Raw genomic sequence first — 26,264 nt, 5'->3', positions numbered from 1 at the left:
TTAAACCTATGCCTAGCATGCATAGTGGAACTCTAGTCCACTGCATCAGAGTCTGGTCAGACAGAGGAAATGTAGACAATATAACATTTACATCAAATTATGAAGAAAGGTAGGAATAATTAACAAAGTAAGAATTTCTAGAGGATAATTTGGTTTTGTTGGTTAGCAGGTCTATAACTCCCCTATCTCCTTCAAAAAAATTCTTTAAAGAATGTAAAGAATAGAAAAGAGTACTCCACAATTTTATAAGGGACCAGAATTGCTTCTGAATAACCATAATAGCTCTTATAAAACTGGGTATAAAGCAAGTGTTCTGTCTTTCTAGGCCTAGGTCAGGCAACCACTGGTTTGAAATGTGGGTAATCACTGGTCTTTGGGTACCTGGACATCACCACTTTGTCATTCTGACCCACTGCGATTCTGACGCATTGCCATTCCCCTCATGGGAAATCTCTTTGGATGTGCATAGCTAGTTAGACAAATTAACCTTCTCTTGTATCAGTCCCACATTTAGACACATGGGAGAGTTATTTAAATAAACAGGTCACTCTCCATTCTGGAGGCTTTGACTTTAGAACGGTCAACTAAAAAATAATCCTTCCATAAAAATTATTCCCACATCCCACTTAGGTACAGAAAATCTGGCTTTTTCTGTGCATCAGTCTGTGAAATAAACCATTTAAGGGTTGTCTGTTATTGTTGTTGGTGGTAGTATTGGTGGTGGTGGTGGTGGTGTGTGTGTGCACGCGTGTGTGTGTGTGTTTGAATATGGCAGTTCGGTTATAAAGTAGCCAGGAGACATATTGCTACACAGCAAATCTGAGCAGCATTAAAGTTTATGCTGCTTAAAACACTTCAGATTGCGGGATATTCAGATCTCTGAATTTTATGATAATGTCAAGAGAGCTTCTGGTGAGTCCCATTAATTTTTTTTTGGTATTGTTTAATTTTACATGAGTAAATATAATTACTCCTTTTGTCATGAAGAGCAAGTTCTAATACCAATTTATAATTCATGGAGCTAATTATGTTAACGAGGAGGCAATCGTTCCTCAGCTATCTCCCCTGTAATTTTAAAGGATTTTGATTTTTTTCCCCTTTCCTCTACAATTCCTCTTCCAGCTATGAAAAGGAAGTATACACAATTCATCTGTGATATAATTATTTACCATGGCAACAGTTTGTGAATGGGATCGGGAAGTTGCACAGAAGGAGAAAGCAGCTTAAGGGAAACAGCCGAAAAAATCCTTTCAAGACAAGAGAAGAGGGCTTTCAGGTGGGGATGGTTTTTGTTTTCCTGACATTTTAAGGAGGGGCTCGGGTTTGCCTACCATTGTAAAAACTGTTGTTGATCCTAAAATGAAAGGGCCTATTTTCTACAGTTGCATTTCAGAAAATCACTTTGATTAAGAGAGTGGCATAAAAGCAAACCCACGTTTTTTTGCTTCTGCACTTGAATTAACAGCCCCCAGGAAAGCAGAGGAAAAGTGCTGCTAAATTATCGGATGGCACTGCCAGGGGATAGTTGGGAAGAAGGAGACTTCTGTTCCCTGTATTTCTAAGACAAGTAATAAGCTCCAACCCCGCTTAGTGACAAAAATCTTCCTTCTTGGGTGACATACAGATTCTAAGTTAAGTAAAGAAAATCTATCCAATCCAGTAGTCCAATGTTTGGGCTTCACCTGAGGGTACCACAAATTCTCTCCCTGTTTCCCCTGTTCAATGAGATATTGATGATTTTTATCCCCAATTGTGTAATACCAATGAATGTAATCAATAAACTTCAAAAGGGCACTAGCATACATGTTAAAAGAATAACAAAACACAAGCCGCCCTCTCCTCAGTGTCTGCAGCCTTGTGCTCTTTTCACCTGAGAGCAGCGTTCCTCTCATATTCTTCCTTTCTTTCAGTGTTCGGCAATAACTAACATCAACCTTAGCTGTGTATTCTTGATTGCCTGATAAAATTACTTCTGTTCAATATTCCAGGATGCTAATTGCATCAGGAGCTGTGGGGAAAGCTCACCACTGGGAGCTGTGTAAGGAGAAGGCTCCAGACAGCTTGATCTCCTCGGAAACATGCATAAACCAGATGAGGCTGGAAAGAGTCTGGTGATACAACATTTTTGAATGAACATGTTTAAAAAAAAAATACAATTTGATTCTACCAAAGCACAGAGCTCCTATGTTCTAGTTACAGAACCAGCAGAGCCGCTCTTGAGACGATTACACTGGGTTGAGCTCTTGCTGTGTTGCTGCATTTGGAGGGCTGTCACTTGGGTATGCCTATGGTGTGCCTGGAGCCTAGTACTAAGCATTGCACTGAATGGCGTTCTGCTTATATTGGACTGAACACAGGGCTTTGCAAATTAAACAAAGAAAAATATATTCCCCTTCGAGGAGAAGGACAAGGGAAGTACAATAAAATTTCATAGAATATTAGAACAGAAAGTGACCTTTATGTCCCATATTCCCATTTCTTCATCTTAATGGATAAGAAAATTGAGTTTCTAGGAGGTTAAAAGACTAACTTTAGGTCTCGGAAACTTCTTAGCTCCAAGCTATAATTGTTCATTCAAGCAAGATGTACAAACAAGAAACACAAGAAGAACTTTAAAGTCAAACACAGGTGATACATTAATACAAGAAAAATAAATTCTATAGAAATTTAGAGAAGGAAATATCAATTATGCTGATAAGTCAGGGGATACTTCATGGAGGAGGCGGTCTTGAAATGAACCATACATGATGTGTGAGGTTTTGTTTTGGGGAGAGAAGCAGGTCCTTTGCAAACCATCAGAACATGAGAACTGCCTTTCAGTTGGCCATGAGCAATACTGTTAATAAAATCCCTTATTAGGTACAGCTTTGCATTTTTGCCTTCTGGCCTGGACAATGAATAATTGAGGTTATTCTTTACATATAAAATATATGATGCCCATAAAAATAGAAAAACTATCCTTAAGCCAGTAACTACAATTAGGAGCAGCTGAGGTATGATATGACTAAAAAATGAGTTTATTCCTTTAACTGCATCTCATCTAGCCAACAGATACCTCAGTGTCATTACTGATGGGATCATCATTTCAGCAATCAGAGTGTTCAAGACATATTTTAGTTTCTCACCATTAAGAGATAGAAGGCATGATTATAGCCACCCCCGATATATCTGGTTTTATTTTCTTTCTTTTCTTTTTTTTTTTTTTTTGGTCTATCTTCTTTGTTCTGTATTCTCCTCTTTTAGGTGTTCATATCTTTTTTTCCCCCAGGTATTCTTAGTCTTCCATGTTATGGCAAGTTTCTCAAAATGCAGACTTCCATAGACCTGTCCCTATTTAGAAATTCCTGCTTTGAACAAGAAACCCTCCCCTTGAGGTACCCCGCTCCATCAGTGTATTTTCTAGCAGAATAAAATTAAGTAATGAATGTCTTCGCTCTAAGTTTTTCATGTCTGCAAGTGGCTAGAAAAGCAGAAAAATCTGACTGCGTTCTGAAAGCTGAGCTCTGACAGCAACACACTCTCTCTGGTGCAAAGTGGAGAGTGGGCAGAGGGGAAGGTGTTTACTACTGAAGACTGAACGAAGTTAGAAGCAAGAGAGCAATAGCTGGCAGCACCCACCCCAGCACTCCTCAGGAGAAAGGAGGCTTTACAATAAGGGCACTATTGCGGCTTCTAGGACAGTCCTGGATTTAGTGAAGCCAGTCCTGGCTACAACTACCCCATCAGTAAGAGGGCAGAGTGTTGAATTCGTCTTAACTTCCCAGACACCTTCTGTATATGATCTGGCCAGGTTACCTGTAATGACTGTACTGATCATGTCACCTTTGCACATTCCAAATCCTGTTGCATATATTCCTCACTGTGAATTACACAAATCAGCATTCTGGCTCCATATATATCAATCTCACAAATTTAGCAGGTGGCAAGTGATGAGACATTTTAGTGATAGGGCAACAATCAGCTGATAGAAATCAGGCTTTAGCACCAGCAAGGCAGACTGTCAGCCCCATGAACAATGCATGTCAATGCTCCAGGCCTCTTGGGCCAGAGGCTACTGGCCTTTTATCACATTTTACCTATTTTGGGGTGTGTTTGATTTTATTTCCCCCTAAAAAGAATGGTGACTTATTTTGGAAACCTTGGAAGTACAATGTTTTTATTTAAATTGATGCTTTTCTAATGATGGACTCTTAGACATTGAGGGAGATTAGTGGCAAAGATATCTCAGCTCAGGACAGTGGTCTGCTTCTGTGTCACAGCTAACCCCTAATAATACACAAGCAACACTCATTCTGTCTGTACATAAACTTACTTCTGGTGATTACCTTACCATTCTGTGAACATGTGGCTTGTGACTCCTCAAAACGTTAGATTGAGCCTGTCAGGCCAGACATCAGGGTTCTTTCTGGGCTTAATGGGGTGAATATATAGGCTGTGAGAAGCTTCTGTGCCTTGGAGTGGGAGTAGGGGAAGAGAATATTCTTATTGGAATCACAGCATGTTTATATGCAAATCAGCAGTTCAAGGCCACTCTGTAATTATACTAAAATGACCCACTGTAAAACATTTCTCTTGTCCTTTTCCTGACCCCCAGGTAGAGAAGAGTGGTTGTTAAGTGGCATTGACCATCTACATGCTCATCCATGGGGCAGCTCAGGCAATAGCTGCTGCAAGATGATGTTTCCCGGCCCTGTTCGTGTCCAGATGGCTTGTTTAAAGCATCATGAAGTGAAAGAAAAAAAAGAGAAAAATATTAGCACAGACAGAATTGTAGCTTGTTCGTGGAAAATTAGAAGGCGCACCCTTTGATTTCTTTGTGACTCCCTACCCCCATCCCTAAGTGGTTTAGAATTAAAATAGGGACAAAAAAATCTCTAGATTTATTTGGCTCTGCCATATTAACCATAAAAAAGATCTAGCCTGTTCCAATCTTAACCCAGCAGTAAACTATAAATCCAACTTCCCCTCTCTGCTGGGGAAATAAAATCCAAATACAGTAGCATCCAAATAATTATCAAGAGTTGAGCTGTGCTGGCAGGGTGCAATGTACAAGATTCAATTTTAACTAGTGATTACAGACCGGCAACCTTCTAGCCCTGAATGTCAAACGGCCATGTCACTTTCTCCTGTCACAGAGTATGTCAAGACTCACCGCAGCCTGGTGACTTTTCATCAGAGGTAATGAATCTTGTACTCCTGAGATAGGAAATGTCACTGTGCCTCCCCGCCACTCCCTCTCCCCCCACTTCACCCCTCATTCACTTCCTGCCACCTGTCCAGGTCCTAATAATTAGGAAAAGGATGTTGTATGTGACATTGCTTCTCAGATCCCCACCAGGGCCCTGCTGCTGTCGATTTAAATTGTGTGGTCAGTACTCAACTTGCAACCATACGTGATGAAATGGCCACCTCAGTAGACAGTTTATGGGGCCAGATTCTCATGCATCAAGTTCCCTTGTCCTTGAGCAATAAAATGGAAAAACAGTTAAGCTCTGACCTTATAGCCTATATGGTTTGGGGCTCCAGTCCAACTCCTGATAACTTGCCTTTAAATCTTACGAACTAGGAGCTTTTTGTTTCTGACCTTTCTCCTGCTGAGTGCCATTCCTGACATCGATGAGGACAGAGCCTAGTAGGTCTGCGTAGGTGGTGACAGAGAAGGAGAGTGTACAGTTTGCAATGGCATTGTTAACTCTAGGAGTTCGGTATACAACATACGAAGAAACTGGACAAGCACTGAATATTTTTTTGACCCAATGAAAACACAGATGATATACCTACAAATATAGCCACTGGTTTTTGAAAGCTATTTTGTGAATATCTTAAATTTTTAATATAAATCCTAGAATCTTGGAGGCTTATAAGTAGTATAAAGTAAATTGAATTAGAAATACTTTTATTTCTGAGAAGAAAATTCCCTTTGCTTTTTATACATGTCATCATTTTTTAAAAATATTGAGTACTTATTGTGTTCAACATAATATGCTAACCATGGAAACACAGAGCAAAGCTACAAATGACACGAGCCTTACCTTCAGTTAAAGTGAGCAATAAGACACATGCATGAATGATGTAAAATAAGGAATATGGAATAAGTGGAAAGAGACAGCCTGCCCTGTAGGAATAACAAAGCCCACAGGTACAAGCAAGTTACTCATTTCAGATGACAGAAGAGACACAAAACCAAATATGGCCTAGAGTCAACTAAGGAAAAGGCATTGTGATAATACAGTGCACACCAACACAGGACCAGGTTCGTTAGTGCTAGGACTATCTCCATATAAGGCTGTGGAGATCACGTATCCCATGGAACACAGCGGTAAATTATAGCTGAGGTCAGTTAATCCGCTATCATGCAATATATGAGTCAGACAGATGGGAAGGCAAAATCAAAGCTAATCATAGCATCAAAGATGGTTCCAAAGGAGGTTTGGGCCAGCTGGTTTACCTTGCTAGGCAGGTCTTTTGCTTTTCCTAAAAAACTCAGGGTTTTCTTATGTGTCAAGATTCTAGAAGAAACACTTAAACCTAATGCACTGACACTTGTCAGAGAAAGTGTGTAACTTCTAGATGTGAGACTTGCCTTCCTTCCTTCTTTTTTTGCTTGCCTACCTGCTTGCCTTCTTTCTGTCCTTTTTTCCTTTTTCTTTTCTTTCGTTCTTTTCTTCCTTCTCTCCTTACCTCCACATTATATTCCAGACATTGAGCTAGGCACAAGCGATACAACACTAAGCAAGGCAAACAGGCTTCTTGTCACAATGCAGCCTAAAGCTTGGTGGAGAACATGGGCACATATCCAGGCAATTACAATCCAGTGTGAGAGGAAAATGAGAGAGGCTGCAACATGCTAATGGGGCCCTAATAGAGGCACCTGGTCCAATATAGGAGGGTGCCAGGGAGAGCTTTCCAGAGGTTACCGAAAGGTAAACAGGAAGTCTCTACCACTGATCCTCTAGGAAGCCAGGAAACTCTGAGTAAATCCAAAATTCTTTAAGGAGGGTCTGAAATTTCCCGTGTCAGTCATGAGAGTGGGTTTCCTCACTGGGGGAATGGAAAATTACCCTTACAGTCGTCAGTGTCTTTATCCTCAGTGATTTAATGTGGCATTTAGAGGAGCTTCAAAAATAAAAGGGAGCAAAATTTGAGGCATATATAATATTCTCATCAAGGTTTTATGCCACGATATTACAACCTTCTCCTTCCTTTCATCTTTCCTGTGCCATTACAAATTCATTAGGAGTGAGGATTGAGTAGCAAAGTTAGAAAATTTTTGCAAAGCATCTCCTTAAAGCATTACAGAAAGTTGATTTTATAGTTTATTGTCCCCATATATATATATTTTTTTAATTTGTTTTTAGTGTTAGGTTTTCAATTCATTCAGAAGTTCAGACTCTAACACATGGCAGGTAAAGTTAAAATATTTGAGGGAACCAAGAGTAAATAAAAACAATAGTTTTCTTTCCATTATGTAACTTGCAGTCTAGAAAGGAAGACAGATATAGACAAATAATCACAAAATAATCTGATGCCTATGTTGATATGGAAGGATTGCTCCTGTATACTAAGCAGGAGACCATGGTTCAGCAAAGGTTCATGGATCTTTAAAAAAAAAATTGCACATAAGCCAGTATATCTGTTTTGGTTAAATAAGCTGGAAGCTGCCTTTCCAAAATATAGAGGTGATTTTCCACTGATGGTTAGTAGAACCATTTGTAGCTTCACAGATAGGGTAGATGGTGCCTAAGATGTTCCCGACCAGTACAGAAGTGAAAGAGATGATAGGTGTGGCAAATAAAAAAGGTGCCAGAATGCTCCCTAATTGGACAAGATGCATGACAGGCACATATATTTTGGAATGCCTCTTGTAAGTCAAACTGAATTAAATTGCAAATGTCTTTTTCATCACCAACCCTTAGACCCTGGCCTTATCTTCAAGTCAGGTTGAATGAAATGTATTTCTCTGGGGACAGAGAGATTCCTTGCTCAGTAGAGCTGAAAAAACTGATATTTCAGTGTTTGTACAAGCAGTCACCAAAGGGACACAACTTCCTTGAAATGCAGGTGTGTCTGGGACAAAGGTGAGTGGATACAGAGAAGTCAAATTCTTACTAACTGACACATGAGAACATATAACAAAAGAAATTATTCTGTATGATACTGAATTGGTAGATATATGTCATTAGGCATCTGTCAAAACACCTAGAACATACATCATAAAGAAGGAATCCTAACGGAAACTGTGGACTTTAGTTAACAATAATGTATTGGCTCATCAACTTTAACAAATGTACCACACTAATGCAATCTGTTTATATAATAATAGGGAAAACTGTGGGGAGGGTGGGGTGGAAGGAGGCAGGTGTTGTGCTGAGGAAGTATATGGGAACTCACTGCACTTTCCCTCAAATTTTTTGTAAACATAAATCTGTTCAAAAAAGCATATTATTTTTTTAAAAATTCTTGTTATAATCTATAGAAGTTATTCATGTAATCTTGATCCTCTTATTAGTCTATGAACTATGAGACAAGGATCTATATTTTTATTTTTTTAAATTTTCTACTTGTTAATAAACATTTATTGAATGATTTTCTAGAATCTAGGGATTAGGAAATGCTTCTCTGTTGTAAAACTGAGATGCTTAAGAAATAGCAGGCAAAGTGAAAATGGAGCAGTTTGAGTAGCAATTCCAGGCAGAGATAACACTGCACAAACATGCGGATGCAAAGGTAGATCCATTTGAAGACCTAAAAGTACCTCTCTTTCACTGAAAGTCTTTAGGGAAACTGAACCATGACCTTGGTCCTTTGCTTTGAGAATATGCAAATGAAGCTCCTCTTGACTTCATACTCAGTGTCCTCAGCTATCTTTCTTGAAACGTCTATTTGGCTACATTCATCCTACTATCGTTAATTGCATAAAAAATAAATAAATAAACACAAATCTGAGAATTAAAAAAGCTACTGTACTCAAAGTCAAAACATCATCATGAATATCCTATTTAAATGCAAACTTCAGAAATTATATTTCAAATAGTCCTAAGAGGACTAATTAATAATTGTAAAGTGCTTTGAAGATGGAAAGTGCTCAATTAACATCAATATTTATTTATTAATAATCAGAGGAGGTGATGCTGCCATCTTGAAGTTGCCTCTTTTACAATCAAGTGCCGACTACCACCATGATTCCACTCCGTTAATTGCCTTCTCCAGCCACCATTGCCATGTGGGATTTCCAGACTTTATGCTTGTGTTTAGTATTTCATTATTTAAAAATATCATCTGTTCTACATATCTAATTAGAATTTCTGTACTTTGTGTGCAGTGAAGCTGTGCATTACAATGAAAATTCAGTCCCCATATAAAAATAAAATACACTTAATAGTTAACACTAAGCACAGTATCCATCAGAGAGTAGGAGCAAAGTAACAAGTTTTTGAATGAATAAATGAATAAAAAAAAATTAAGTCATTTTCTTTTATTCAAAGTATAAATGTTGTTTTTAGCTTCACGTTTGTTTTTTTTTTAATTCTCTATTTCTTAATTTAACAAACAATTGTTGAGTGATTTTTTTTTTAAATCTGGGGATTAGGAAGTGCTTCTCTGTTATAAAATATAAAACTGAGATGTATAGAAATTAGCAGGCATAGGTAAAAGAATTTGTATCATTTGGAACCTACTTCATGTATTAACTGGAACTCAAAAAATATGTTACTCTTTTTGCCTCTCTTGAATGTTAGTTTGCAATCTTCACTGATTTTACACACACACACACACACACACACACACACACACACGCTTTTTTTTATAGCTCTCCATATGTAGATTGTGTTCTTTCCAATTATATTTGAAGGTATGCCAGTGGATAAAGATGTTTTTAAAAAAACTCCACATACAATTAAAATATTAAAAAATGCCCAAATAACTGGCACCACTGAGACTGAAATTCAAGAGAGCTTCTTGTTCTTCATTGTCCATAGCGGACACTGTTGCAAAAATTGCTGACACAGCCTGAAGTCTATAGCTCAATTTCCACCTTGTGGTCACCTACTACTAACTATAAACTAGAGGGAGTCAGGCCTCCAGGGGAGAGATTCTGTATGGACTAGTGTTTGTTATTAGTCAGGAATCACAACCCCTTCTTGGGAACTGCACATATCTTTAATCAGCTAGACATAGACACCGGGAGAAGAGAGCGGCAGGGTGGGGTGGGGGGGGGGGGAAGCAGCAAATAGTAATGATTCACCTAAAATTTGAAGTTGTGGTCTTTAAAACCAAGGTTCACACAAATAAAGAAAGGAAAGAGTGGAAAGGGAAACATGTGGACCAGCAGAGAAACAGCAGTTTGTATATGGTATATCATGTCCTCTCTGCTATGGAAGGCTGAGTATCCTGGCTCATTTGTTGACTAAATAAATATATTTTAAATGCCAAGCACTCATAGCCCTAAATTAGACTTTCTGACAGATACGCTTATGTGGCACTTTGAAGATTTGAAATTCTGATTGTTTTGAGGAACCTCCACAATTAGTATTTAGGCTAAAACACTCAGCAAATGAGCGACAACTCAACCACTTGCCAAGCTTTGCCATCTCCATAGGGCTTTGCTCAGTTCTTCCCCACTCAATTACTTCCAGAAAATGGCTTGGTCAAAAAAACCTTCACAGATTTGAATTAATTAAAAAAAAAGAGGTACTCATAAATTTTAAAGGTAGATATAGAGCATATGCCTCTAGATAGAAAACCTATTCTGGAAGAAGCAAGAAACCTGGATAATCATTTCTATGTAGGCAAAGCATAGAGTTTGCAACGAGCTAAGGATACCCCCTTTGTGACTTGTAATATGTTGTGGTCTAAGATACCTATCCTTTATTACTGTGTGACAGGAAAATGCAAATTCTACATGTTGGGCATCTAACTGTAATGAGATAATTATTTATTTTTCATGTTTATAAGCTTTATCTCATCTACCAGGTAACTAATTCTTTAAAGACAGGGACCCATTCTTGCTTGACACTTGGGCACATTGTCAGATACAAACTCAGGATGGACTTTGGCTGACTGATCGATACGAAGCAGACAGAAAACAATATAAGCCAGTCTACAGCTCAATTCTAACATCAGCACTATGCATGCATGGGAAACCAGAGGAGAATTTCCAATTTTACTATTTTGTGGGATCCTAATGCCCCAATGGAATGAAGTTAATTTATATAAACTAAGTTAAATTCCAAAGCCAGCTCAAATCGTATATTATGAAGACATTACTTTTAAACTTATTTTTCTGTCTTTACCTACCCTGTTGTAATGTTCAGCACAACTTCCCATACCAACTGGGTGGTTTTATTGGTTATCTTCCCATTCACAGGACAGTCGTCCTCTAAATATTCATTGCAAATATCCTTTAGGAAATGCCTGGCATCACTCTTGTCTGCCACTTCTTAAAATGTCCTTCCTTTTCTCTGGTTTCCCATATAGTCATCCTGTTGATTCAAAAGTGAAGTGCTCTAAAACAACCATTTAAATAAATATTCATATAATTTTTTTTTGGTTTGTTATCTCCCTATGTTGTGGCTTTTCGAATACCCTCTTTCTTCTACACATTCATAAGCTATATACAGTGACCACCTATACTTACTAGGACCTGACACTTTATTTCAGTCACCTTGAAGACCCATCTGTGGGGTAAGGAGGGGCAAATGGACAGGATGGAAAGCTGCCTCAAAATATTATCAAAGAAACTTCCTGTAAATGATAAAATGATGTCTCAACTACTACTGAGAAATTATGTTGAAATAAAGTTATTGGGAATTCCCTGTATTTTGTTTTGTTTTGAGAAAAAGCATTATTCCAGTTTGATGCAAATTTTTTTACTACAGTAATAACTACCACCTTTTGCTCTACCTTTTCCATCCCCTTCCTCAGCTCTTTATCACCAAACTTGTGTTTCTTACTAAATAAGATCTCTCACTTACTGTCTGTCATCCAGTTTGCAGTTTTGTAGTGAGGATGCTTCTTTCCAAAGGAATATCGACTATATTAAACTGCTGGATATTTCACTTCTCACATCCCTTATGTAGTCTCTTCAGTTATATCCTCTCTTTTAAATTCCTAAAGTACTTTTGGTCTTTCTCACATTGTCATTTTAAAGTTATGGGTCCAGGTAAATACTCATTGAATTTTTTAAGAAAATAAGTGCCAATCTTGGAAAACTTTCTTAAGGAATGAAACTATGGTCTATGTCTTCATATCCTCTACCTTATCTGGCCCAGAACTGGGTATATTAAAGATAATCAAACTTGATTTGACATTTGATTGATAGATTTATTGATTGGCTGAATCTTTATGGTAGAGAACATACCAGAGACAACTGTTTTTCAGTTCATTGTGGTTCTGTTCTTAGTAGATAGATGGGTGGTCTAAGCATAGTTACGACAGAATTCTGAACAGAGGGAAAGAATCCTAAGAAATACTATTGGAAGTTACATGATGTAATTTTAATGAAAATAGTTTCTATCACATTTTACAACTTCACACAAGGTAATATAAAATATTTTTCTTACATTTACAAATAAAAACAGCAAAACAACTTTCATTGCAAAGCCATAGCAAAACTGTACTGTCTCATATACATACACATTTGGGGACACACACACACACACACACACACACACACACATCTCTATATATCAAACAGACATCACATGAAACACTAAGCATCTTTGTTGGGGCTTGGACAGCTAAATTAAATTAATTCAATTTAAGTTAAATCAAATACCTTGCATTGTATATTTAAGTTGCCATTCAAATAGTACAGATTTTTCTGCCTGTCATTTAGAATGAATTCTGTACCACGAGTTTTCCATTGAATGAACAGAGCTAACTGAGGGTATCCAAGAAGAAACCTTCATAGATAATTGGCTGGCTCGGGGAGCTAGTGTAGCGGAACATGATTCTAGATTAAATCAAATTCTGGAGCTCTCTTGAAGAAAGGACTAAAGGATGGGGGAAAATCAAGGTTATATGCCAATTAAATGATTGTACTTGTATTTTTTGTCATTTTTTTTTCTTCCAGGTATACAAATGTCTTTAAGAAGATATTTAAGAAAACTTGGTCTCTATTTTTTACATATTTTGAAGTAGAACAAGGGCAAATTTATATTAATTGAAAAAATAATGAACACATAAATTAATCAGAATTCTATTTTGTTTTTCATTTTTTTAAAATTTGGAATAAAAGTTAGCTTCATGGTGACTTTGATAGAATTGTCCACATGACATTCAGCAGGCACAAGGATGTTCTATGCTGAAATTTAACTCTTGTGAAACTTAAATACATCACTGATAATATCAGAAATTAAAAAGAATTTTTGGTCCAAATAAATGTTTGATGTTACGATTTTAAATAAAATTGAATTTAATCAATCAATCAATTCTGTTTAATATTTGTGGATATAATTCTAAGATTAAAACTGGTCCTTTATCATCTACCCTAGCTATCTTTCTATCATCTATCCATCCATCAATCTGTCATTTATTTACTTCTCATCATAATCTGTCCACATTTCTAACAATGCACTGTGTTCAGCATTCATCCTTACTTATTTTAAAATATATTTTGGTGTCCATTATCTATCTATCTAAAGCCACACAATATCATATCTAAAAACATAAAGGCTTATCTATACAAAGACGTTGGAATGCTCTGTGAATACAGATACTTATCATCAATTATGTTGCTGGTCTATGTCATAGGTGGTCTACATCGTAAAACCTATGTTTCTGTCATCCTGAACCTAGATACCTGTATGATCAACTCACTCCACCCCTCTTCTTCTCTTTCATCACTCCATCGTATATATACTTGTCTTACTCTCCTGCCAGATCCTCGGTTTCTTTGAGGGCACTGCCTTACTCATCATTGAATTGTCCATAACGTTAGCAGAATAAATTGTAAATAATACAGGCCGATTGTATCTTAGATAAATTAATGAGTCATTCATGTTTGATTTCAATGGATGAAACTGAAATTTCTATTTTGAACATTTTTTTTTTCTTATTTCCTATAGGCATACTAACATTACTAATATGGTATAGCCTGAATATACCAATAGAAAAGCCTTTATGTTTTTAGATATGATATTGTGTGGCTTTAGATAGATAGATAATGGACACCCTGTTCTATGTAGCAATGAGACGCTACCTTTCCTTAAACAAATTCCCTCTTTCATTTTATTGTATTTGGTCAAAGAATATAGATGGTGTAAAGTCTTCCATAGGATGGCAGTCCCATTTGTAGTCTGCTAGTGTCACCCCTGAAAGTTGTGAAATGCTCAGGCTGAAAAACCCTGTTTATAGTGTGAGGGAAGACTTTCCTCACAATTTATCCAATCTCACAAATCAAAAACCAAATGGGTCCCAACTGACCTAATCTGTGTTATGACCACCGCAACCCATGATGCATGCTATTCTTACAAGAAGACATTTCCCTTTCTCGCTCCATGTATTTGGAAGCTGGAATTGCAGGAATTTACCAGATTCTTTGAACACTGAAGGCAGGGATGATGAAAAAAAGAAGCAGTTCTGTTGAGTGGAATAACTAAGCCATAAAAATGGCTTGAGGTATTCTCTCTAATAAGATAAGTGACATTAATCACAGAATGACCTTTCCTTTGGCAAAATGGCTAAATGGAAGACTTTACTGCACACAAAATATACTACAGGTGTATAAACAAACACAATAGTGTGCAGAATGCATTGAAATGTATAGCTATCTAAAGAAACATCTAGAGCTAGATCAAAAGATCCCTGGCAAGTTGTGGTTCTTGACAGCTTTCAAAGAGACTTGAAGTAGTAGAAAAGTATTTTCAAGTTCTCCTGTGAGAAAATCAATGGAAAGATTTAAACTACTAATTAGACAAAATAACTTGCCAGATGGCATAATTATTTTTATTAAGAAGTATTCTCATTTTATAGGCAAACAAGAGTGATTAATAAGAAATTATTTTCTGGCCACCTTCAGCACATTTTCAATAAATGAAAACTCTACCTAATGTCCTGCCATGGGCTATTATAGAGCTGGCTGGGAAGATGTTCTTATTGTTCCCATGTGCTTCCAGGGTATATAAAGGTTGCCTTGATTTTGTGGGTCCAAGGGCTAAGATGAAAAATTACTTTTTTTAGACTATAGCCATAAATGTATCCTTTCAGTTCTAAACAACTTACACCACCACTTACAAAATATTGTCATTCCTTTCTTCTCTTCCATCACTCTATTACATGTGTACTTATCTCTCTCTCCTGCTAGATACTGGTTTCTTTGAGGGTAATTCCTGAGTCACTAGTGAATTTTCCATCATTTTCCATCATTTTACTATAATGCATTGTGCATAGTATGTGTCTATTAGATCCTTGATAAATACATGAATCATTCATGATTGATTTTAAGGGATAATAAGTAAGATGAGACTCAAATTTCAATGCCAAATATTCTGCTTTAAAAGGATCACCACGTACAAAAGGTCAGCTAAGAACTCTAGCCCTTGTTTCTGGTAATCACCCAGGCCACTTCCACTTGACTTTCTAACCTTTTTCTCCTTGCACCAGTATTCTCTAGCACTTCACACACCTTGCACCACAACTACTTTGGCTCTGACCAACTGTTTTTCTCCTTCAATGCAATCTGGTATTTGACTCTGGTCTGTTGCACAGAGCTCATACTAAAGAAATCTTTTTCAATCCTTCTCTCTATCCACATTGAACTGGACCCATTGGTCAAACTTAAAAAAAAAAAAAGCTCAGAAACATGGAATCAAAAGAGGCTCAAACACATAATTGTGAATAAGACAGATAAGGTTGGTAGAAATGAGAAGAGCCAAATGAGATATCAAAGGGAGGGGGATGCTTAGATCAATACGGAGAACCAGACTACATCATGAAGAGCCTAGACGTTTAGGAAAAGCAAAAACAGGGTGATTTAATAAAAGCAGGTGGCCAGAAGGGAGGTCTGGATGAATTATAAAAACCATACTGCTGTTGTGCTGGACATGTGGAGTAGGCACGATTTTATACACCCAACATAGGATGGATATAAGCACCAATAAATCACCCACAAGCATTTGTGAAAATATTTTTTTCAGAAACACCAGATGTACTTTTTTTCTAAGAACTGAAGAAAATGAGTTGGGGAATAATTATAGAAGCAGGAAACTACAAGAATAAAACCTGAATTTAAGATTCTTTGAGATATAACATCTTTTAAAATGCAAACAAAAAAAAACTATTAAATTGTTTTAGTTTTCTGATACTACTTTTATAATTTTTTAGTTTCTTTTCAATTAAATTATTACAGTTACGTGTGTTCAAAAGTAGAACTGCTAGTTTAATCATGGAATTTTATATTGGTCATATCCAAATAATCCAAGGCTTTTTTTTAAAAAAAAAAAAAAAGATAAATATAGCAAGAGAAAGGGCTATTGATTAAAATCCTGACTTTCATCTGCCTTTCAATTTCCTACAGTGTTCTTTTCAAACAGCTTAAAAACCATGAAAAGATGTTGATGTGCCTTGTTTCCAGGAAACACTAAACATATCCACCTGTGTTCCAGCTATCTCAGCTCATCACGCATGGCCCTTAGTGAGAACATAGTTGATGGTACTGCAAAGACATAAAATGCAATCCAGTCCTTTGTTTTCTACCAGTGCACAGGGTAACCTCTGGTTTCATATGGTGATCAAGTACCTTCGTTTGCTTCCACTTCTTATTAAAATAAAAGAGAATAACAACAGAATTAAACCCATAAGCCCTACTCGAAAAGAGAATGGGAGAACCATTATTCAACATTAGATTTCAAAGCATTTCTGGGAGATGGAAAATGGATGAGAACCATGTAATTGCACAAAGAACAAAAACAGCCCAAAATTAACATAGGAAAGGATGGCAGGAAAAAAGGGAGCTAATTGTCCATGCAAAACCCTAAAGGCTTTTGGATTAAAATTAGTAAGTATGGAGGGTGGAATCATGAAAGTGAGCCAAAATCGGTGGATGGAGAGGAATAGAGGGTCTGACTAAAATTCTGTCTCTAGAACAAAGAACCAACCACCTCCCCAACTCCTCTCCTCTCCCACATTCCTGGCTATAACAAGAGTACAAGAAATTGTACATTGACCTAAGTCAAAAGGTAACAAAGCAAAAAAACAATAATCAGCATAACTAAAACAAATAAAGAAATGTAATGCATTGCTTAGGGAAAATTAGGACCACTAGCTGGGTGCTGGCACCACATAATAAATTCCTTCCCATTTTGGTGATCTCTTACCAAAGCCTGGCACCCCAGTGATTCAAGTGCCTACTTGGCCAAGTCAGCCTCTTTAATGAAGGAAAAATCTTGCAGGAAAAACAAGAGATATACAGCAGCAGAGAAAATCTAATCAGCTACCTAGGTAAATCAGCTCAATATTTTCTGTTTTAAATATGTATAAATAACTTACAATTACTCAGGCATATAAAAAAATAGCAACATACAATGGCAAAATAAACAAATGAAACAATCCCAGTGGAAACAGAAATAACTAAAGGAAGAGAAGAAACCTTGAAAAAAAATCTAATTAGTATTCTCAGAGAGATTTGAAGGATAATGCAAAAAAAAAAAAAAAAAAAAAAAAAAAAAAAAAAAACCCAAGATAAAAGTCAAGGAACTCTACATAAACGTAGAGCAAAAAGGACAAAGAAACAGAAGATATGGGATAATATATAAAAGGTATAGGAGAATAATCAGGAATACCTAACTTCAGCAAACATGAGCTCTAGAAGGAGAAAAAATTAAAGTGCAGAAATAAGCAGGACAGAACTCAGGAAAATTCTGCATATCTGAAAAAAGACATGAATCTTTCTAAGGGTACCTTTCTAAGGGTACTTTTTTTCAAAAAAGGATGGGTGAAAAAAAAAATACCTACTCCTAAATATAACATCAGAAAATGTCAGAACATTAAAAAAAAAAAAAAAAAAAACCAGCCATCTCACACTTTGCCAGTTGCTGTGGCAAAGGACTGAGAGCTCTGTAGTTAAATGTCCAGGTCTGAGAATAACCCCTTCCCTGCTGCTCAGTTTATTGTTCAAACCTAGGCACTTGGCTTCATCGGCTACAAGGAATCCGAAGTTCAGTAATCCCATGTGCATAGAAGGCAGAGAGGAAGAAAAATTACTTGTGAACATCGGCGTCGGCAGCAATTGCTGCTACATTATCTTTACGAAAATTTGTACATGGAGTTATTCTAGTACATTGAAGGTGAAAATAATTGAGATGTTAATTTTAAATGGAAGAAGTCAAAAGGGAAGAGAAGCTGAATAATAAAGAGCCATTTTTGTATTTCTATTGTGGTAAAATATACACAAGAAAATTTGTCATTTTAATAATTTTTAAGTGTACAGTTAGTTCAGTGGCATTAAATACATTCACATTGTTGTGCAACCATCACCCCATTCATCCCCAGAACTTTTCATCTTCCTAAACTAAAACTCTATACCTATTAAACAACTCCTTACTGTTCCTGTTCCCCTCAGCAATCATCATTCTACTCTGTTTCTATGAACTAACAACTCTAGGTATCTCACAATAAGTAGAATCATATGATAATTATTACTCTGTGTCTGGCTTATTTCACTTAGTATAAGGTCTTCAATACTCTTCCATGTTGTAGCATGTGTTAGGATTTCATTTCTTTTTAAGGCTGAACACTGTTCCATAAAAATACCAATTACTTCACAAATTTACAGGTCATCCTTGATCAGGTATCATGCTAATTAATCTCTGTATCATTCCAATTTTAGTGTATGTGCTATTGAAACACATACTAAATATTTAATCAAGTAAAAACTAAAATATTAACTAAAAGTTGAGTGGAGAAGGGAAAGTTGGGGTCATATAAGTGAACTAAAATTTCATCTTCAATGGATAGAAAACGATAATGCCTCTATTTCATAAATCAAGAAAAAGTCATATCACCATCTTGCTTAGACCTATGGATGTAACCTCCAAAAAGAGCAAAAAATTCTAAAAGTAACAAGAACAGGAACTAGGTAATTAATTGGAGAGGTAGTGAGGAAGAGGTGTTATTTTAAAGCATTGTGTACAACTGTTCTTTCTTTAAATCTAATCATAAAATGTCACCAACCACAGTACTACTTAATGATCAGAACTAGAACCGAGACTCCTGACATTTAATAATATCTATTTTTCATTGCAATAGGGTGCCTCTCCCAAGACAATTTCTTGAAGACATATTGCCATAGACATCAGTAAGTCACATAGAAAAGGCTTAGCAATAGCTTAACTTCACAGGCCCCCTTTTCTCCTTACTACCATGCTTGTCAACCTATGCTACTGATATTCTATTATACATAATATTATTTTATTACTATAACTACTACTTTTACTCCTATTTTCCTCTTTTAATGGGGGCCTATCTGCTTCTTTTGGCACCGGTCTTGTTACTCGCCTGGAATATGTATGAGTTCTGTGAAAGCATACTAGCTTACTTCTCCCATGTACCCCTCAAATCCCTGCTCTTATTCAGTACAATTGCCATAGCAGTATCAGAGTTTTCTTGAGCACTCCGAGCAAAGGCTTCGGCAGCCACTAAATTTTGTAATGGCCCTAACTCCCACTATAGCTGTGGAAATAGTGCCTACACATCTCCTGCTCTTTGATTTTCCTTGGCCACCCAAAGACAGTCAACATTTCTTTGACTAACCTGAAAACCTAAGTTCCTCTTAGTAACATTACTTCTGCCTGAAGCTTATACACTGAGTCCACAAGAATGATGCACCTATTGTGTGTTTGCACCTGGGCAGCTGAGATGGGAGTGCATTTATCTAAAATTTCAGCAGATAAAGGGAGGTGTAACACCATGCCCTCAAATGATATAGGAAATTATACAAACTAAGTTCTATATTCAGTTTTACAGAGAAAATGGTGATGTTTCAAATAAATAAAAAAGAATCCTCCTAATCTGAAAATAGGGTCTTCTCAATTGTATTTTCTACTTAAAGTTTTATACATTGATGTTCTTCTGATGTCAAGTATCATCTTTGCTATTAACTTTAGCAGATGCAGAAAATTGATTTGGAAAGTGAGTAAGGTTGGTGATAGAATCCTCTATGTGCTGCATATATCAAACCACATTATTAGTATTATTTCTAGTTCAAGTTTCTGTACATTAGGAAAGAAACTAGAAACTTCTAAAATAAAATCAACCATGATCATGTGATGACTGAAAGCCAAATTAATTAAGGAATGCTTAAGGGAGCTGGGATATGCAACCTAGAACAAAAATGAGACAATGTATTTTGTTTGAATGTGCAAAATGAGGAGCTAGAAGCATTTCTGTGTCCAGTATGCAAAGTGCCTAAGGACTCGAGTTCTGCAATCAAAGAGAGCTGAGCACAAATTCTAAGTCTCCATTTATTAGTTGTGCAACCCTCAACAAGGTCACTCTAACACTCTAGGTCTCAATGGCTCCTTTTATAAAATAGGACAAATAATAATGCCTATAACACAAGATTTTTATGACGATAAATAAGAACATAAACACATGCAAATTTTATTTTATACTAGTATATAGGAAAAAATTCTATTCATCATCATCATCATTACTATTTTTATCATATTATTACAATTCCAAAGGAAAAAGCCAATACTAATGAATGAATGCCTGAGATCAATAAAAGGGTGACTTTCTTAGCAAATGAAACAACTAATCATGGGACAAAGAGTTCAATGAAATAATGAGCTTCCAATGGTATCTCACAGGAATTCCGTAATTAAAAGGAGCTTCTGTATTAAGAAGGAGGTTATACCTGATGATCATTAAACTCCCTCTTACTTTTCAGAGATAATGTAATGATTAAGTTCATGCAGCTCATTAGTACCAGTATTTTTGGGGGTGTCGGCGTGGTCCCAAATTGTTCCTTCTTTTAGCTAAGACGGAGAGAGGGTGACTTGGAGTTCCCAGTTACTATTTCTGCACAGCACTGTCAAGTGAAGTTGTTTCTTGTACCTCATGGAGCAGTAGCCCCCTCTTTCTTCTTTTTTCATCATGAAAGCCTTAGGAGGCAAGACCGCCTGTTCTTCCCTTCCAGTGCCCCAAGAAAATGACAAAATGATATTCTTTCCCACTCTCTGTGAGATGATTTCTATTAACAGCTCTGGAAAAAATGCTGCAAAGATGTGAGTGAAATGATGGCAGGATTTGTTGACAAGAAGGCAAAATGAGGGAATTCAGAAAAAAATCACCCACATTATAGATTGAGGGACCTCAGGGTTCCATCTGCCTCTCTCTCCTGGCCTGGGGCAGTCTCAGAATCATCTCAGGAGATCATTGGTCTCCATTTAAATGACTCAAATCAATGGAGCTTCTAATAGAATCTAACAGATCTCACTTATTAGCAGACTTTTTATTTTTTGATGTTCAGTTTAAATTTTTCCTTTCATTAATTTAAACTATTTCTCTTCTTCGGATGATGGTAGTAATTTTGAAACAAAAGAAAACATGCAAATTTGAAAAGAGTCACTGTGGAAACTTCTGCTTAAAAAAACTTTTTATCTGTCTGTCTGTCTGTCTATCTATCTATCTATTTATTTATTTACTTATTTATTGCAGCAAAACAGCACATAATCACTGTTCCAACATCTTCTGGAGGAGTGAGTTTTCCCAAACAGGAAGGACAACCCAAGAACCCATCCTTGCCCTAACGTGCACATTCTTACCCATGAAGCTGTGATTAGAAGGATCCAAAAAAGGTTACCTGCCACCCACATTACGCCAGTGTGCCTGACATCAACTGCCAAGACTCCAGACGTCACTCTGGACGTTTCTAGACTATTCCTAGGGTATTTCTGAAAGTTGTTATATGAACTGTGAGAGGAAAATGGGGAAAAAAGTCATTCTGAGAGGAAAGCTCAATATAATGTGAGATAAATAAGGGTGTTGGGGTCAATGACTTGTGGGTCCTGGCTGTGCCACCAGCATTGTCTTAGATAATTTACTCATCTCTCAAAACCTCAATCTTTGTCCTATAAAATGGTCACAGTAATTCACATTTCACAGAATAGTTCCAAGGAAATTTTTATGAAGCTCCACACATGGTGTAAGGCAGAAGTCTGACACTCAATAAATATTATAAATAATCATTCTCCCTTTGATGTAAATAAGATTATTAAAGATATAGGTGTGAGGTTTGGGAAAGATTAATTGAAAATGTTTCAAGGTGACTGAAAGCAGACAACAACAAACAAAATGCAATTGTTTGTGAATTTGCATGAAACTGAAGGAAGAGAGCTCATTCAGGAGCAAAGTGATTTGGGGGTAAGTGCATCCAAGAAAGTCTTCATCTTGGTTTTCAATGACAAAAATAAAGAAGGTGGCTTCTAGGCAAGGAAACACCTGGAGCAATGAGCAAATGATCTTATTTAAACAATGATGAGTATTGGAGAATGAGAAAACATAAAGTTGGAATGGGTGGGAGAGTGTCGGGATAGGGAGAATGTAAGAGGCTAGTTAGGTAGGCATCATCCTAAATTGAATTATCCCCTTTGAAAATGCTCATAACCTCTATAATTAAGATGCTGGTATGTATCCCAAAGAATATCACAAGCGTATTACCCTGTGTCCTGGGCATAGTAAGGCAGTACACATAATATAAAAACTCCATATTTGCAATCAGGAAATGAGTTAAGTTAAAATCTGTTTCCTTTAAATGCGATCATCTCTCACAGAACTGCATGCATTAGAAGCTCATAAAACGAAGCTTGCAAAACCCTCTAACAGTGAACAGTAAGTGACCATGTTGACTATAACAGGTATGTGGGAACAGAGTATGACGGTGGAAGTGACTGTAGAATCACCCTGCGAAATTTGGGATGTGGTCTCAGTACACAAAGCAGGCACTTAGTATATTTTAATAGAATCTGGAATTCGACAAAATAACAGAGAACGAAGTACCAAAAACACAATATTCTATAGGTGTTACATGGCACTACAGTGGTCACTGAGAATTTTTATTAAATGCTATTTGAATGAAAAGGGTTGTAATTGCCTTTTCCCACCACCCTTCTAGTGCTTGTACTTTCTGATAATAATCTAGCCACTCTGTCGCTGACCTAGACAGAGCTTTCCTTTCCCATCACATTTTCCTTCCCTCCATTCACTAAACAGTTCTTAATCCGTGAAGATGATTGGTTGGGTTTGGTAATTCACCTCATAGTGTTTTTGTTGAAGATAAGATCCCAAGATCTGTTGTAAAACAAAGACTATCCCTATGTTTTATGTAATAAAACCATTGATCACCGATAGAGAGCAAGCCATGTTTATCTGGAGCCCTGTCTCTAAGGATTTATTCATAGCAATAATACTTACCTATAGGAAAATAGCAGCTTCTCTGCATTGCAGACTCTGGCCAGTAATGCCCTGTGCAAATGAATTTAGAGATTTTCTCAGCTTGTGTTCCTATACTACAAAAGGGAAACAGCCCAAATTGCACCTACTTGGGCCTGAATTATTGACTTCAGCTTTGAAGTGCAAATGAACTGAATGAAAACATACTTAGATTGCAACACAAAACCTATTCCTAGTAGCTGATTGATGGTGCATTAACTGTCTTGTAAGGAAAGCCTTGTATTGCTATGGATTTGTAGTCCCTTGGTCCAATTATCCCACAGGTAAAGGCAAACTCTATCCACCATATGAACCAGTCAATAGTGGTCATTTCTTAAACTTCTTTACTTTCTCTATTTTTCTAACAATTCAGGTTACTGGGTTGCCCATAAAACAGTTATTTTGTGGTTGACCAGCCCCGCTGCTTCTAAAGCTAGACTTATGGTCTTGAGCTAGGAAAACAAACTGCTATAAACAACTTCTCAGTAGGCTAAAATCATCAGTATTTATTGTGAATGCAAACTCCTTTGGAAACTTCTAATCACCATAATCCGTCTATATAAAAATAATCCCTGACTAAATGAATATGTCTGGAAGGAAAAATGAGCAGAGCATTTAAACGACCACACAAAATGCCATGTGCAAATTATTAAAGGGTCTTCGATATTTGCAGCTTCAAAGAAAATGAACCTTTTATAGAGCCTGACCATATATGAATTGACTTTGGAAAATAATGTTAAGACTTTTCGTAACTCCTTCATGAAATCATAGATATTTAAATGAATCAATATATTCTTTGTTCATCACTTCCCATCTGTACCATCTTAAATCATATATCAGGCATAATTGAGAGGCTCTGCACCAAAATGCCTCCAGGGAATCCCTCAGTTATGTTAGCATATTAGAATTTGCTTCAGAGGAGGGTCCTTTTCTTTGTCGAAAAGAGTAACAGGTAATGTTTAACATCTGCTTACGTTAAGGTACCATAAATATCTCTTTTGTAAGATTATGATTTTTAATGACTCATTAATTCATATTTACTACTCATTCAAGAGGACTTCCTTTTCATATCCTAGAAATAATGCTTAGAGCATTCAAGAAAGAGAAAAAGAAACCAGATTAAAATGGGGGACAAATAAAGCTATGTCTGTTTTCCCTTTTATAGGCTTCTGGACAGTTATTTAAGACTCAATGAAAATTTTACTACTAAAAATCTACCTTTTTTTTACATACAGATTCTTTCTCCAGAAACGACAACAGCCCCAGGAAGTGTTTGGATATAGACTCTAATATTGTGTTCCCCACTAATAAAACAAAGGAGAAGGTCTAGAAGGAATGAAATGTAGAGACGATCTTCCAAATTTATTTCACTTCAGTCAATAACTTTAAGCACTTCTCTCACAGCATAGTCAAGCAAGCATATATGAGAGAAGAGCAAGACTCATTGAGTTAAATTCCTATTCCTCACAAAAAAAGGACAGAACAAAGGGGTCTTGCTAGCCAACAAACGAACTAATCAGACTCCAAATAATTAGCAGGTATCAGTTCAGTGGTGCTGAAGTTTGAATTCCTTAATAAAGGGGTAAAATTATCATGCGATGGGAACCAAATGAGAAAGAAGGAAAGAAGATGAATCCATTTGACTATAAAATTGTACCTGAGCCATTTCCCCAGATTAGATAGACCTAAAATCCCACTTTTTGCAGCTTCAAATGGTTTCAGAAAAGTTTTTATTATTATCATTGTTCAATTTCATGCGTCTCTGCACTTGAACTTCCAGCCAGGAGCAGGAGTCAAACTGCCAGAAACACTGTGAAGGAACAGTGTTTTTCGTGGCATTTTTAGCCAACATTTTCAGGCCCAGAAGATTTGAAGACACAACTAAACTTTTGAGTGCTAATGTGATTTGAACCTCTGAATCTTCTTAGATTTTTTTTTTTCTTTCTCAATCAGAACTAAATTATGAGCTAAGAAAGCAGAAGAATGGAATACAATTTCAGAAGTTATTTTCTATACTGGATGAAATATCTGCAGGCTCAAGATTTCTGGTGTGTTACTTCTCGACTCCGAACATTAAGTGGAATAGCTACAAAACTAATTATGATGCATATTATCAAAAGTGACCAATGTTTCTTGTGAATAGCCTCTTTGTGAAATTTCTATCTCTATCTGAATGAGTATTCAGTTTAAGAAAAAAATGTATATGCTTAATGATTATCATAGAACAGCTGTGTTCTACGCAGAACACATTACATTATCATTTAATTTATCTGGTATTATAAAGGTACAGGTATTTCAGATAACCAGAATTTAGTTTCACAAGTCTAAAGTAAGCTTATTTCTATATGTGCGATGGAAATCTTTCTAAGCTGTCTGATCACAGCAAACGCTAAACATCATTTAACCACTGCTTGATAAATCAGTTACCACTATGATTATTTTTGTGCTATGTGGAAATATACACTTTATCTCTAGTCTGATTTTTTGGTATGACATTTTATTGTTACTAACTATAATTTCTTGCAAATGTCTGCCTGATTTAAACAAAACCTCTATCTCTCCTCTAATTTGAAACTTAAAATATCCTCTGCTATGAATAAGCAGATAATCAAGTGCAGTATGTTAATCAAAGCTGTTACATGTTGAAAGGAGAGCCAAAGTACCTGACGTTTATGGTGGGGTTTTTATGACAATTAATTTGTGTTGTCAGAGGGTTTCTTTTTTTCTCTTTATTTTCAGAAATGGGTTTATGTTCCCATAAGACAGAATTATTGCAACAATAATCTCTGTACACATGTATTTACCATTCATCAGTGATGGGCATCTTAGTTAGA

At 36.5% G+C, this 26,264-nt stretch overlaps 1 non-coding gene across 1 annotated transcript; it reads right to left on the bottom strand.

Annotated features, from left to right (window-relative positions):
• Positions 1 to 18,742: 18,742 nt before the first annotated feature.
• LOC118610153 lies at positions 18,743 to 18,846 on the bottom strand. The gene has a single exon (XR_004953810.1). It is a non-coding gene; the product is annotated as a U6 spliceosomal RNA (small nuclear RNA).
• Positions 18,847 to 26,264: the final 7,418 nt, after the last annotated feature.

The sequence above is a fragment of the Rousettus aegyptiacus genome, unplaced genomic scaffold (assembly GCF_014176215.1).
Source record: "Rousettus aegyptiacus isolate mRouAeg1 unplaced genomic scaffold, mRouAeg1.p scaffold_m13_p_12, whole genome shotgun sequence".
NCBI lineage: Eukaryota > Metazoa > Chordata > Mammalia > Chiroptera > Pteropodidae > Rousettus > Rousettus aegyptiacus.
This window is presented reverse-complemented; position numbering and strand designations above follow the sequence as displayed.